This window comes from Mixophyes fleayi, chromosome 11, assembly GCF_038048845.1.
Source record: "Mixophyes fleayi isolate aMixFle1 chromosome 11, aMixFle1.hap1, whole genome shotgun sequence".
Classification (NCBI taxonomy): Eukaryota; Metazoa; Chordata; class Amphibia; order Anura; family Limnodynastidae; genus Mixophyes; species Mixophyes fleayi.
Window position 1 is genome coordinate 55,504,164 of NC_134412.1, and position 15,033 is coordinate 55,519,196.

At 41.4% G+C, this 15,033-nt stretch overlaps 1 protein-coding gene across 1 annotated transcript in view; it reads left to right on the forward strand.

Moving 5' to 3' along the window:
* Positions 1-15,033, forward strand: part of TMPRSS13 (transmembrane serine protease 13) — a 54,917-nt gene that overhangs the window by 3,509 nt on the left and 36,375 nt on the right. The gene's annotated exons all lie outside the window — the stretch shown is intronic.

Consider the following 15,033-nt stretch of genomic DNA (forward strand, 5'->3'; position numbering starts at 1 on the left):
ATTCAAACAATCCTATTGGTGTAATGCAGGAAAAAAAATTTGTCCCCTTTGGATATACAGATGTTATACAAACCCTGGGGTTAAGTCCATAGTACTAAACCAACAGTTTCCTTTCTTAATTAGCTAAGAAATATTAATGTTAAGTCTTTCTAGGTCTAAGGTTATACATCTATTAAGTTTCACAGTAATTACTTTCCCTAAGATGATATCACCCATAGATAAAGGGCGCTTCTAACTAATCTATAAAATTAGTCAGACTCTTCTGTGTTACAATTGTCAGCAACTTTCACAAAGCTCTTCTGTTTTGAGCATGTGTTCGCTAACATTTGTCTCAATGAGTATGTAATCAGTCTGTCCTGATACCACTTAATCAGTAAAAACTATCTAAAGATACACATTTTTGGTCTCCTTAATGTTACATGTTTGCTTTTTAGGTCCTTGCTCTATTTCTTTAAAAACAGTATATACTATTACGTTCAGTCATAGCAGTTCATATTTCCTTTGTACAATAATACCTCCCAACACAACCAGCCAGAAAGCGAGACCAGCTGTGTCATGGTCACCCAGCACTGGGGGCATGGCTTGTACTTTGGAAACGCTATGCTGCCCCAAACTTCCTCCAATGAAAACACTTGTGAGTTGCTACTCGCACCAGTGGCAGGTGTGAACAGCTCCTGCTACTTCCAGTAGTGGGTACAAACGTGCTGACTGTTGGGACAGTGGCACAGTCCCTTCATATTGGGACAGTTTGGAGTCATGGTATAGAGGAAGCTGTCATAAGGAGCAAACCTCATAGTTTGTTAAAAAAAAAAATCACCACACCATTGTATTGTTAAAATATGTTTTGCATAGGGATTCACATAGTGCAGTCATTCACATTTCTCTACCTTGCTCAGCAGTTTAGTAAGCCTTTTTGTCAATATTACATAATCTCCTCCTATTCATAAATGTTGCCTTTAACATTACCCTGATCTTACCATCTCTCCTTGTCCAGAATACTGATACGATAGATGGTACATGATGCAGCTATCAGCTCCAAGTGCAGCAGTTTACACTTAGAGATGACAGTATTGCTCCCCACATTAACTATATTTATGCTTTTGCATTTGTTTTACTAGTCTTACATACAGGAAGCAACTGTCTGTGCTTGATCAGAACACAGCTGCTTCCTGTTTAGTAATCTCTTCTAATTCTGGTGATCCCTATGTTTACAGAGCTTATCTCGGATTACCAAAGCTTTACATTAAGTGGGGATCGCAAACCAAGAAGTGTCTGTACCAATAATATGCACAGCACTACTTCATACTTGCCAACTTATAGCAAGTATGGTCCGGGAGCATGCCGGGGAAGGTGGGCGTGCAGGGGACGGGGCTCCAAAAATAACGTCATTTTGGCCCAGCCCCAGTGATGTAATGATGCAAAACGCGTTATTTTACAGCGGGGGATCCAATTCTGCCCACTTTACTAGGAAGTGGGCTGATCCGGGAGATTTCCACACTCTCTCGGGAGTCCGTGAGACTCACGCAAAATGCGGGAGTCTCCCGGACATTTCGGGAGAGTTGGCAAGTATGCACTACTTCCTATGTTAAAATGAATGGATGTCTCATGAATTACCAGGGGGAAGTAACTCCACAAGTTGAAGGATTTCCACAATGAGCAGAAGAAACCTCAGGATGGCAACTGAAATTTCTGCACCATTCATATTTCGGCCATTGCACTGCATGCATGTATGTATGTAAATCTAGACCACACTTGCCCACTCTCCCGTAATGTCTGCAAGATTCCCAAATACCAGGTAGTTCTCCTGGGAGAGAGAGCAGGTAATTCTCCCGCATTCTGCGAATCACTGCGCCCGCACTCTTCCATCCTCACACTTCACCTCTCCTCCACGATCACCCCAGGAGTCAAAGAGAAAAAAGTTGGTAAGTGTGATCTAGACAGATGTGACATCTATGTACAGTGATCGCTTTGACACCCTATATTTTACCACACCGTAAATTTTACCCTAAATTCGAGACAAGGAACCAGCTTTTCAAAAATGACTGGGTCCTATAGGACGCAGTATTATGCTCTCCCCTCATTCCACTGTCTGACTCCGCCCCCTGTACGCTCTGTTGTCGTTCAGCCAACAATCTAGCAGCTTACAAGCAGAGTGGAATTGTGACACCTAAGTAAACAGAGTACAATGTGTAAAAATGCAGAGAAAATAGCACAGCTGTGTTGCATCCTATGTCAAATAGAAGTAGATTATCAGGGCTACAAGCGTAATATAATGCAAAAAGTCCTTCCATATTTAGAAAAATATGCCAGCGGTGGTGTAATCGGGTAAATTAGTTACAACCATAGAAAAATACCTATAATATGCTCTCTGCTAACCAAAAATGTACAATATATTTGACATAAAAATTCAGAATAATGAATAATAAAAAGTATGATCCTCAAAATTAATTGATAATTTTATACATAGTTTGTTCATATTTTTCTATCCGATTCTAATGTGCTTTTCATTACTCTGCATATTGTCTTAGGCAGCCAGTAGATGATTATCATAGTAGTGTGTATGTATTTGACTCCATTTCCCCCTCCCTGCTCTAATATACAGACACCCCATTTCCCTCATCCTTCTATAATACACAGACACCCCACCTCCCTAATCCTACTCTAATACACAGACACCCCATCTCCCTCATCCTACTCTAATAGACAGACACCCCATCTCCCTCATCCTGCTCTAATATACAGGCACCCCATCTCCCTCATCCTACTCTAATACACAGACACCCCATCTCCCTCATCCTGCTCTAATATACAGGCACCCCACCTCCCACATCTTACTCTAATACACAGACACCCCACCTACCTCATGCTACTTTAATACATAGACACCCCATCTCCCTAATCCTGCTCTAATATACAGACACCCCACCTCTTTCATCCAGCCATAATAAACAAACAACCCTACCTCCCTCACCCTGTTCTAATACACAGACACCCCATCTACCTCATCCTGCTTTAATATACATACACCATTACTCCGCCATCCAGCTTTAATATACAGACACCACCAGAAATCATATAGCACATATTTTACCCTATATTACAGTTAAATATGTAAATGTAGAAAATAAATTAAATAAAATCAATAAAATATTATCAATGGACCCAGAAATAGTGAAGTAGGACCTCAAATAAGTTAAATAATAATTTCCTGGGAACCACAAAATTATGAACTCAGTGCAATCACTGTATGTAATCTGTGGTCTTAAATATATAAATGTAAGTTTTCAATTACATAGCGTTTGGTTAATATATTAAGTTCATACTTGCCAACATTTTGGATCTGCCCTTGGGAGATCATGGAGGAGAGATCCTGGTGCCAAGTATGGGGTCCTGGCAGAGTAGATTACATCATCACTGCCCTGCCCCAATGTATCAATGTATCGATTCAGAGCATATACAGTGTAGGGCGGGGCCAGGATGATGCATTTCACTGTGAATCGTGTCACTAAGTTCCGCCCCTACTCTCTTTTTTTATGGAACTGGGCAGAATGTGGAAGGGCGCACTGCTCTGTAGGGAGTCCGAGAGAACTCCTACAAATTCGAGAGTCTTCCGTACATACCAGTAGAGTAGGCAACTATGAATTTTTTAAAGTAAAGTTTTATGGCTCAAAATTGTTGTAATGCATACCTCTCAAAATTTAGAATCCCAAAAGCGGGACAAAATAAGGCCACCACCTTTCCACCCAAACTGCACCCACAAATGGGCACATTTGCCTTAAACTTCACCCACTTTCGTGTTCCGCCCCTTTGTGGCCCACAAATCAGGATGTCCCACCAAATGCGGGACAGTTGGGATATATGCAATGCTTGGAAAGCTAATTATCCACTGATTGTCTTATGATCTCATGCTGAATATTTATGCATATACATTGGTTTTAGATCATATATTGGCTGTGGTTCAATGATCATCAAAAGTTTTGGTGCGCTTTTTGGTGTTATATAGGATCTATAATTGTATATAGGATTTATTTAGATCATCTTATGATGACTATGAAGTATATATTTTCATTAGAGCTTTAGCAAACTGCATTTTTACTGTAGTTAATGATTTTATTGAATTAGATGTGTTTACACTAATAAATTGCATTCTTCTTAAATCTCACTATATTGGAATCCAACTGTTCAAAATTTGGCCAATCTCAGAGTTCTTCTTTTTTGTATTGAAATTTTAACGGGGAACTAAACCTAAAAGTGTACTATGGTGGTAATCATAGCCTTGTAAAGTTACTTACCTTTTGCTAAATGTGTTTCCTTTTTGTTTATTCTCTCCTAAAATGACATGACATTAATTTTTAGATCCATCCCACTCTCACAGTCATTCTTTCAGGGAGATACCTAAGGATACAGAGCAATCAGTGCACATGCTGACCAATCACATTGCATCTCCAGTTCTTCGATCTCTACATATTGAATTAGATGATTATGTGTTTTTTTTTAATGTAATCCAAGGACAAACAGATTGTGTTTCAATGGGGGGAGGGGGGTGATGAACATCATGTAATACTTGTGGCAAGTCAACAGAGGGTGTGACTTGTACTTTCTAGAATTTAATAATTAGGTGATTGAGTACAATTACTTACATAACTATAATTCTCTGGACTAATGCCGATGTGACAAATATCCTAATCACCCACTGCCCCTTATTTTATCTAATTTGGCAGATTAGTAGATTCAGTAGATGTTGGGAGCTCTGTTGCAGGATGGGGGCTTGTCCAAATGATGAACACACAGCCTAGGGGTGGTGAACAAGCAGAGAGCTTGCAGTTGCACTGGCCAACTAGGCACACCATATGCACTGATAAGACTGTTTGCCCATGGGAGGAGCCTCTGCAAAACCATAGACATTTGGTCACCCTACTATAGTGAAGAATACTATTTCATATTTCATAACAGCTGAATCAAAACAGTACATTATGCAATTTGTGAAAACTGCAATGTGCTATACCTGGTTATTTAAAGTATAAGTAGGTTATAAAGACAATACTTACTTTTTTTCCAGTTATATGTTTTGTATCCAGTGTGTGTTTGTTTTTATTCAGTTGCAATCACCTAAAAATGTTCGCTTTTTATAATGATTCTAAAGGAATAGATTGGATTGCTGTGTTTGAATAATTAAATACTAACATGAAGATATCTGCACTAGTATGCCCCACAACTGATGATTTATGCTTAAAGAATAACTCCCCAGTGTTGCTGTCACAGTTAATTATAAATGTGCCACTAAATCACCTTTTTTCCACTGTGACCAAGTAAAGTCCAGGTCGGTCACAATGGAGAACTCCCAGCCATAAAGATAGGGTTGCAAAACAGCCCATACTATGGCCCAGCACTCCTTCTCAATTGTGGCATAAACCATCTCCTGGGCCAGTAGCTTGCAGGAGAAGTATGCCACAGGGTGGTCATGGCCATCATCTCCTACCTGACTCAGCACTGCTCCCGGTCCATGACCCTAGGCATCAGTATGCACAATTAACCGTCTCACAAAGTGTGTGGCTGCTAGTACTATGGGACCAGAACGTTCTATTGGTTATACCTTTTGGTGGTTATAAAAGGTGTCAGTGGTGTTGGATGGATTTTAAGCCACAAAGGCTTTAAACTTAATCAAGTTGCTGGTTTATTGAACTTGTAACATAACAGTTGATGCAGGTACTCACATTTGTTAGTTGTACAGCAGCAAACAGTTTTACACACATACTGTATATGTATGCAGTCTTAAGCAGGTTGTATATGGCAGTGTCCTTATACACATATACATGCAGTATACACTTGTATGCAGGCAGTTATTGGGTGTAATACTCTGCATGTCCATGCAGGTTTATTGTGCAGACTCTCCTAATTACTGTAGGTATACAGTGGGGAGCCTCCAGTCACTATAGATGTCTTTAAAAACTTATATGTATACAGCTATCTCCTGTTGCGACCTGTCTATTCACTGTAATACTTGGAATGAAAAGTTCCGGTTTCGGCGTTCGCTCATGCACAGTAGCGCGGCACGAACGTGAAGCTAGTGCCCCACTTCCTGTACACTAGACAACCAGTGAAACAGGCTGCTAGCTATAGGAGACGGAGCTTGGCGCTCCATTCTAACACGTTCTTCAGTCTCCTAAATGCTCTCTCACAGTCATCAGTCCAGTCCAGTTGTCTAGTACTTTTTGGATGTTAAATCTGTCAAGGGTTTGGCAAGGGTGCTGTAGTGAGGGATGAACTTTTTGTAATATTGGGCAGTGTCCAGAAAAGCCCACACCTGCTTTTGGTTGGTGGGTCTAGACCATTTCACTCTAGCTTCAATTTTGTCTGGTTTTGGCCTAATCTTCCCTCTTTCGACTCTGTGTCTTAAATACAGCACCTATGCTATACCCATCTGACACTTGTCCAGTCTGATGGTCAGCCCAGTCATTGCAATACTACTAAGAACATCAGTTACATGTCTTTTTGGTTGTGGCCAGTATGTCCAGGACAGGGGCAGTCTCTTGGTCATCCATAGCGTTATACAAGGCAACCACATAGTTCACTGCCACACAATAATTTTGCATTGGCCTGCAAAGGAAGGTTGGAGCTTGTGCTTGCGTGCTGGGACTAGCGCCATCACTTTTTGACCAATTGCCAGCTCCTGTATGTGTGTATGCCTATCATAATACCAGCTTTCCCTGCCCTGAGCTTCCTCCATGTTGTCACGGGTCAACCACATCGATTGTTGCAGTCTGTCCCATAACTTTTCCACATGTTCCAAGATGACTAAGTTTAGTGGTCCCCTGACTCTCCATCCGTACAGTAACTCAAAGGGAGAGAAAACAGTGGAGTCCTGCAGAACTTTGTGGTACATGAACAACAGCTGCTGCAAGGAATTTTCCAAGTCTCACCCTTCATACTCAGTGTATGCCTGCAGCAATTGCTTGAGAGTTCAGTGGTACCGCTCACAAAGCTCGTTAATCCGAGGATGATACTGTGTAATGCAGATGAACCCCAAACTTGTCCCACATAGTTTGGAGTGTCACTCACCGGACTGTTGTGTGCTACTTCTCGTGTATTCAGGAACCGTGGCCGTCCACCATCCTGAGGGTCTGCACATGTGCAGCCCTTTCAAGCCTTCAGTACCTGTTGCTTTCAGTTAATTGGCTGATCAGGCAACACTCCCTATTTAAAGCACCTGTGGTCAATACCTCGTTGCCTGATCTTGGAGTCTCATTCCCCATGAGCCTCTGAAGGTGTTCCTGTGTTTCCTCGTGTATTCAGCTCCTGCTGATTCCTGTTATTCGTTTGTGGTTTCCAGACCACTTCAACTCTCCTGTGTTCATCGTGTCTGCAACCAGCTGATTCCTATCCGCTGCCTCCTTGCTTCTACAGAGTTCCTGCTCACTTCAACTCTCCCGTGTTCATCGTGTCTGCAGCCAGCTGATTCCTATCCGCTGCCTCCGTTGCTTCTACAGAGTTCCTGCTCACTTCAACTCTCCTGTGTTCATCGTGTCTGCAGCCAGCTGATTCCTATCCGCTGCCTCCGTTGCTTCTACAGAGTTCCTGCTCATCTCAACTCTCCTGTGTTCATCGGGTCAGCGCTCCGCTGCTCTCATCTCTGCTACTGGATATCAGACCGCCTCAACTCTCCCGTGTTCTTCACGTTCCAGTTCCTCTTACTACTGCTTCCAGAGTATTGCCTCGTTCATGCTGATTTACCTGCCATGCGCTGCACCAACCTGATTACCGCTTTCACCTTCCAGTGGTCTCTCCTCCTGCCGGCCTTCAGCCGTTCAGGTATCTCTGCACGTCTCTCTGACAGCCTGCTCTCCTGAACCACGGTATGCATACTTCTCATTGACTTTGCTTGTGTATTGCATATCTAGCTGGACTGAGTTGTGTTCTCCTCCGGAGTCTCCTATCCACTGAGACTATTGCTACCATTGACTTTGTTCACTATTGTCTGGATAGTTATTGTGACTTTGTATATGTAGCAGTGCTGCTCAGTTATCATTGTATTGTGGATATCATCGTGGGATCAAGTTCAGTGTGCCCGTGTATACTCTGAATTGCATTCATCTCCTCGTGCCCCTCCTCACATATATATAGCAGTGGTACAACTTGCTATATGCAGACCACTGACTCCTGTTCCCTGTGACACCAGTTTCAAGTATCCTTTCACATAGCAGTGGTACAAATTGCTAACGCAGACCACTGACTTCCCTGTTACCTACCTTCACCTGGATTCCATTCCTTCACCTAGACAGCGGTACAACTTGCTATACGCAGACCGCTGACTTTCACCACCTCCTCGCTACTCCTGGACATTCCTCCTCACTATAGCAGTGGTACAACTTGCTATACGCAGACCACTGACTATCCTCACGTTTCCTTGTCCATCTAGTTCCTCGTGTACAGTCTACCCATTACCAGTGCTGCTAGTCATAGACTTTCCTCGAGCATTCTCTCACCATCTGCTGTTTCTCCTGTTCCGTTGTCACCCTGCTACCAGAGTACCATATTACCAACTATACTACTCTGGTAAGTCCATCATCTGGTGATATCCTGGGTAAAGACTCCTAGTGCCCGTGACATGGAGTACTGCACTCTGAAGCTGGGTCCCTTGATCGGTTATCACCTCCTGTGCGAAGCCTCCAAGTTTAAAGATATTCGAGGATGGGCACAGATTGGGGGTCCACAATGAGGTGGACCCCCAAGATGTTGGTACATCTCACACAAGGTTAGGTAATTTTTAACGTCCTGGTTGCTTCATGGCAAGCAGAAATTATGCAGTAGACTGGCACAAGTCTTACGCACTTCTAAGTGCCCTGCTACTGGGATGTCGTGAGCTAACTATAGTAATCAAGCCCAATGTCTACAAGGAAATTGCTAACTACCTCTTAGTCAACCTTGGTTCCATTAAGTCGGTACAAGATGACAGTCGGTATAGTCAATCCTCCTCCCATACAAACCTATCACAGTGGGGTGGTATTCAGTCTCCTCAGCAGCACTTCTTGTCCCCGCTAGTGATGGGTCAGTCCATTGGGCTTCCTGGAAGGCTGCTCTGTCTGATTCACCCAAGTAAATGTTTGGTAACATCGTCTATTGTTTAGTATCACTTACCAGAAGCAGATCAGGGGTTATAGACGGACTATGTATATGAATATCCCAGTATCCCTTAACGCCCTGTCGGACTTCCCTATTTAACTTTACTGTTTGTATGTGTTTATGCATGTTAGGGGTGTGTCTACCCATTGCTGCAACTGTTTCTACCTGGTAGACTACATTCCCCTCACCATGTATTCTCTTGTAATTTTCTACCTTCCCTGAGTCACATCTATCATAGCAATGGATACACAGAGAAACAGAGCCCCTGTTCCTGTTATCCGTCCACAGCCTTTTGGACAGTTAAATTGCAGATGTCCTTGCTGATGACAGTTGTAACAACGCCAGGTCTTCTGATAGGAAGATCTGTTCCGTCTTTGTGGGCCCTCTTTACCCTAGACGTTTAGCCAGGAATTCATTGGCTAACCCTGCAGCCTGCTCTGGTGTCATTGGACTTCAATCTGAGACCACTGTCTTAATCTCGGGGCTCATATGATCAAACAATTTCTCCATAATAATAATGTCAGTTATTTGGGAGAATGTCCTGCCAACCTCCTCAGATTCCTTGCAAACTCTGTGTGTGTTGAGTCTCCTGCCCGTGTCATGTTTATTAACTTTACCCTATAGCAGTGGATCCCAAACTTTTCAGTTCAAGGCACCCTTAGGGTCGCCATAATTTCCTAAGCCAAAATAATTACCAAGTAGTCCCCCATCTTGCTTACCACTGGCCCTAGCTGAGGCACCCCTGTGAGATCGCAGAGGCACCCCAGGGAGCCTAGATGCACAGTTTGGGAACCACTGCCCAATAGGATTCAAAATGGGCACAGTCTGCATTACCCCGTACTGAACACTTTCTTTAGGGCTTAAAATGTGATAAGCTTCCAGTGCTTTTCCAGTTAAATTGGGAACTAAGTAGTTTGTCCCTTTAAATTCTTCAAATCTCTGTAACCTTATTAAGACTCAAATATATGTAGATGAGTGTCAATGTCAGTGGCAGTCTCATTAAATATGAGCACATCTTTCTACCCCAATCTGGGTGCTGACATCACAGGATTTACTGGTGCTGTGGGAAATACAGGAACCCTCAGTACTGCCTGCAACACTGCCGATCTCTCATGTAAGGGTGCCCCATCCCATCAAGAAACTCATGGAGTTGCGCTGAACTTCCCATAACAGCTCCAGCAGTTGGAGTACACTTGATAGCCGAAGCTTGACTAGGTAGTGCTTGCTCATCCTCATACTCTGAATTGTTGTCCTCCATCCAGGGATACTCTAGGTCCCAGCGGATTAACTTCCCAATAAGGACAGGTAGGGCATCAGCTGCCACTGTCTCTATACCTTGAGTCTGGCAGACTTCATGCAGTTTAATTTTCTTCATTGACTTTTATGCCATCTCAGCCTAACTTTCACACTCCATATATTTTATTTATTTTTAATATGATTTCTCCTGTCAGTGAGAGATCCCGCTGTGAGAACTGCCATCAAATGTGAGTAAATGGGTACTTTGATATCTCAACTAACACCAGGATTATGGTACAGCAGAATTTTATTATGAGATCAACATTAGCGAGCTGATTGCCAGTCTAGTTGTGCCCCTAACCCTTATAAAAACTATACTGTAACTTAGCTACTTGTCCACGACGGTAGCGTTTTCGCTAACAAAATGGTGTGTTAAAAATAGATTTGAATAAGGAGTAAAGTTAACGTGATCCAGAATGAGTGAAAACCCCATTAAAATCACTAACCACAGTGTTAAAAAACTTACAGCTGAGAATTGAATTCCCCCATAGGCACATTTACAGACCCCTTTGGGTAGGTGGTGTAATTGAAAAGTTTATGAGACATATTATATATTTGGGTGATATATAATATGTAAATGTGTGTAAATATGTTGCAGAGTATGGGAAATAGGAAATATATCTTCTATGATGTAAAGAAATAATCTGTCTGAGAGGTCAGAAGACAACCAGATATACTCAATGAACAGACTGTAAATGTGGATTGTACCTCTGTAATAAGAGGTAAGAATTACTTACAACACTCCTTAAAATGTGCTTTACAACATCTTCTCAGAACTAAACTGAGAAGTTCCATCACAGCCTGCTAAGCAAAGGCTTTAGTCAGTTTCCTTTCAAAACATAAAGCAGGATCCCATATATAGTGGGTCTGATTCATCTTGGTATGCAATGTGAACGCAATTTGTGTATTTTTAAATCGGCCATAAATAGTATGCACTTGAATATTTGGTATAGGTAAGCTCTGGCTATACGGTGCTTGTCGTATGCAGACAGACAGAACAGACTGCAGGATACACACATGCATATGTTTAATATCAAGGGCTAGATTTACTAAGCTGCGGGTTTGAAAAAGTGGGGATGTTGCCTATAGCAACCAATCAGATTCTAGCTGTCATTTTGTAGAAGGTACTAGTAAATCTAGCCCCAAGTCTCATCAGCGCATGTAAAAAAAACAAAAAACATTAACATTACAGTTTCTCTTACTTGCAAGGCATGCATATGTGTCAGTCATCACTATCAGTCGGCACTTACACCTGCCTTGTAGCTGATGAAGTGATCCGGTTAAAAATCACGTACCTCAGAGATGTCCCAAGCTTAAATCGGCCAGTGTTTTAAAGATGTGGGAGGGGCTACAGATGTGTGGAATAGAGGGGGGTGGGAAACTAACACTTTGTTCCGTTTTAACCTCCCATTCCACTGCAGCTTTGTTAAAAAAAAATAGTGTAATTTAACTTCAAATCTAAAAACGCCAATATTGAGGATATGTGGCTCTCTAGTTAGGGAAGGGCTTATATTATTGTAACTAAGAAAAAAATATCAAAGATGGACATATTCTTCAAAATGAACTTGGTTAGACACAGAGAGCCAGGAGATACACACATGCTTCTTTATAATTTTTTGTACCATAGAATACACCAAAAATGGCTATCTTTCAACAACATGTAGTGATGGTGCAGTACACACAGGGCCTGATTCAGAAAGGAAAGTAAGGCAAAAAATGAGTAACTTTGAAGCTTGGCAAAACCATGTTGCAATGCAAGGGGTGCACATGAGTTTATTATTTTGCACATATGGAAAATACATTTTGTTTTTTTCATGTAGGACGCCTATACTTGATAGCTTTATTTTTACACTGAAATTAAAAGTTAATCTAGGACATGCTCTACCCCAATTATAAATCTGTCCTCACATTTTAAATTTACCTCCCACTCCAATGGAACATGGTTTTGGCAAGGTTCAAAGTTACTCATTTCTTTTTGCTTTACTTTCCGTAATGAATTAGGCCCAGTGTGTTTTTGATTTTTTTTGTGTCTTTTCATAGTAGCCTGTCCTAATTGTTTTCATTTTCGTTGTTGTTCTTTTTTTCATTTCAAACTGTGGGGTAAAATATTGAAATATCTTTTATTGGTGCATTGAGACAATGTACTTCATTCATAAATGAAGCCGCTCTATTTGGTTAGCATGATTGTTTCTAAACCTGTCATTTGCGCCACAGCTCTTGTAAGGAGCAGATGTTTGGTCACTAATATAATATTTTATTTGGAGTGCAAGAAAAAATAAAGAAGATGAACCCCCTGGATCTAGGCGAGCAATGAAAGGATTAAAGAGATTTTGTCTCTGGAATGCTTATTTAAATAAAGGAATTTGCCATAGTGTTGTTGCCTTTATTTTACAGTGTGTTTTTACAGGTGAACTACAGGTCCCAGTGCCAGCATACCTTTACATTTTAGACATGACAGGTCATGCTGGGACCTGTAGTTCATCAACCCCATGCTGCTTGTCCCCCTTAACTTTACCGCTACCAGCCTAGGCTACTAGTACTAGTGCTGGCTACACTTCTGGGGGAAAGATGAGGGGGCAATCACGCTGTTTTTTTAAGTATTATTTATTTATTTTTACGCATAAAACGTCAGGTTCTAGATTATAGTATCAGCCCAGCCTGTTATAGACTGGTCCTCGTTGCGACTTTTATGGGATATCTTGCACTATTTCTGCACCCACATGAGCTGTACCCTGCTACATTATGAGCTCTGATGCTTGTTCACTTTAGGTGGGGGCACTGATTTTATATAATTATTTTGAAACATTTTAATCATTAAGTTGATGATGATGACTAGCATATCTGGTTGGCAGCCACATTCTTACACAGTATTTTAACCTGCATGTATCTTAGTGCAGATAAGTGCAGTTCAGAATGCACATGTTAGAGTGTAAATTTGCAGACCGCATGTTACGTGTACATTCGGAGTTGACACCAGGCTGCAAGGATAAGAAAAAGAAAGAAAACATTACTTTGTGATTAAATAAATTAAATTCAGCTTTAAAACTGGTAACTGTTTGAGAGATCAATATTTACAGGGACCTGTGGTTTATGCGGTGGCGGTCATAATTGCAAGAGTGGAAATGTCGGCACTTAGCCTGCCAACATAAAATTGTCGGCAGGCTAAATACTGACAGTTCCATTATGCTGACAAGTTGGCAATGTCTACAGTGTGATTGACAACATGCACAATGTCACCAATCACAATGCCGACATTAAAAGACCAATGCGGGCGGGTCCTCCGGCTATACCGCTAAGCAGAGAGCAGTCTTGACATCCGTCACTCTCACAGCTGATAACGACATTCTCTCTTCCTGAATTATGTAGTTGCTTGTTTCAATAGCTGGAGTGCTCACAGCAGGCCAGCAAGTGGCCCGAATGTCTAAACCATGTGTATTTGTTTATATAAAAACAAAAAAACAAAACTTTAAAAAACAGGCACCGCCTAATTGCTGCTCAGACATTCATCAGTTCTGTTTTTATGAATGGAATGAGTCCAAAAATATAACTAAAATAGCAATCAACAAAATAATAAATACATTGAATAATTATTATTTTTAAAATCCTGTGAGCAAAAGTAATGAACAAATATTTTAAAATCACTTTCAAATATATAAAATTAAACCAGGCACACTGACGAGAAACCCAGGACTTGAATCATCCACATCTGCGTTGGCACGTCCTTGGCATGCCCTTACTGTACATAGCCTACGTTTATCTGCCCCTTTCATCCCTTGTTCTGCCTCTCAAGTTGTAGGCAGTTGTGTGTTTTGCATTTAAACATGAATTTCATGCAATTGCGTTCAGTGGCCTAAGGTCTGTTTCTGAGCATACACAAAGTTATATCACACATGATACAACATGCAAATGGAGATCCAATATGTCCAGGAATTTCCTAGGAGTCATCAATCTTCATCTCCAGCCCTTATCATCTCTAACTCTTGGTGGAACCAACATCACTTCTCTCTAGATATTGGACAAAAGAAATCCTTATTGGCCAATAACCAGATCATTAAAGGGCCTATTTGTGAACCTCTTTTCAGGGGACTGCCGCATTTTGTAGTGAAGAGGTTATTTACCACAGCAGATATTAGAGATATGTGCTGCGGTACCAACCGCCTTGATTGTAAATGCAGTCCCCATAGGAGTCTATGCCCTATTTATCAAGCCCCGAAACTCTGGGCTGTCCTTGACAGCTAATGCCATCTGAAGATGACGTTAGCCAGTCTATCCTATGTATGAGAGTATTACAGGAGAGGGGTCTTCGGATCCCTCCCCAACAGGGTCCTTACTCCTTCCCATCGCAAATTGTGCTAGGCAATAAGAACTTGCACTATAGATTATTCTTTGGTAAAGGCTCCTATGTCCCAGCTAATCAATTTTAATAATTTGCCACGTTAATGAATTTCTGATCATTGCAATAAGAAATGATAATTAACATGAGCAATATATGATGGGTCATGCATGAACCCCATAATACAAAGTGTTTTTAATCTGCATGGATTTAATGTACTTATTAAATTCATTACCCAGTAATTATTCATCCTTATATAGGAACTTATCAGCACTGTGGCTTGA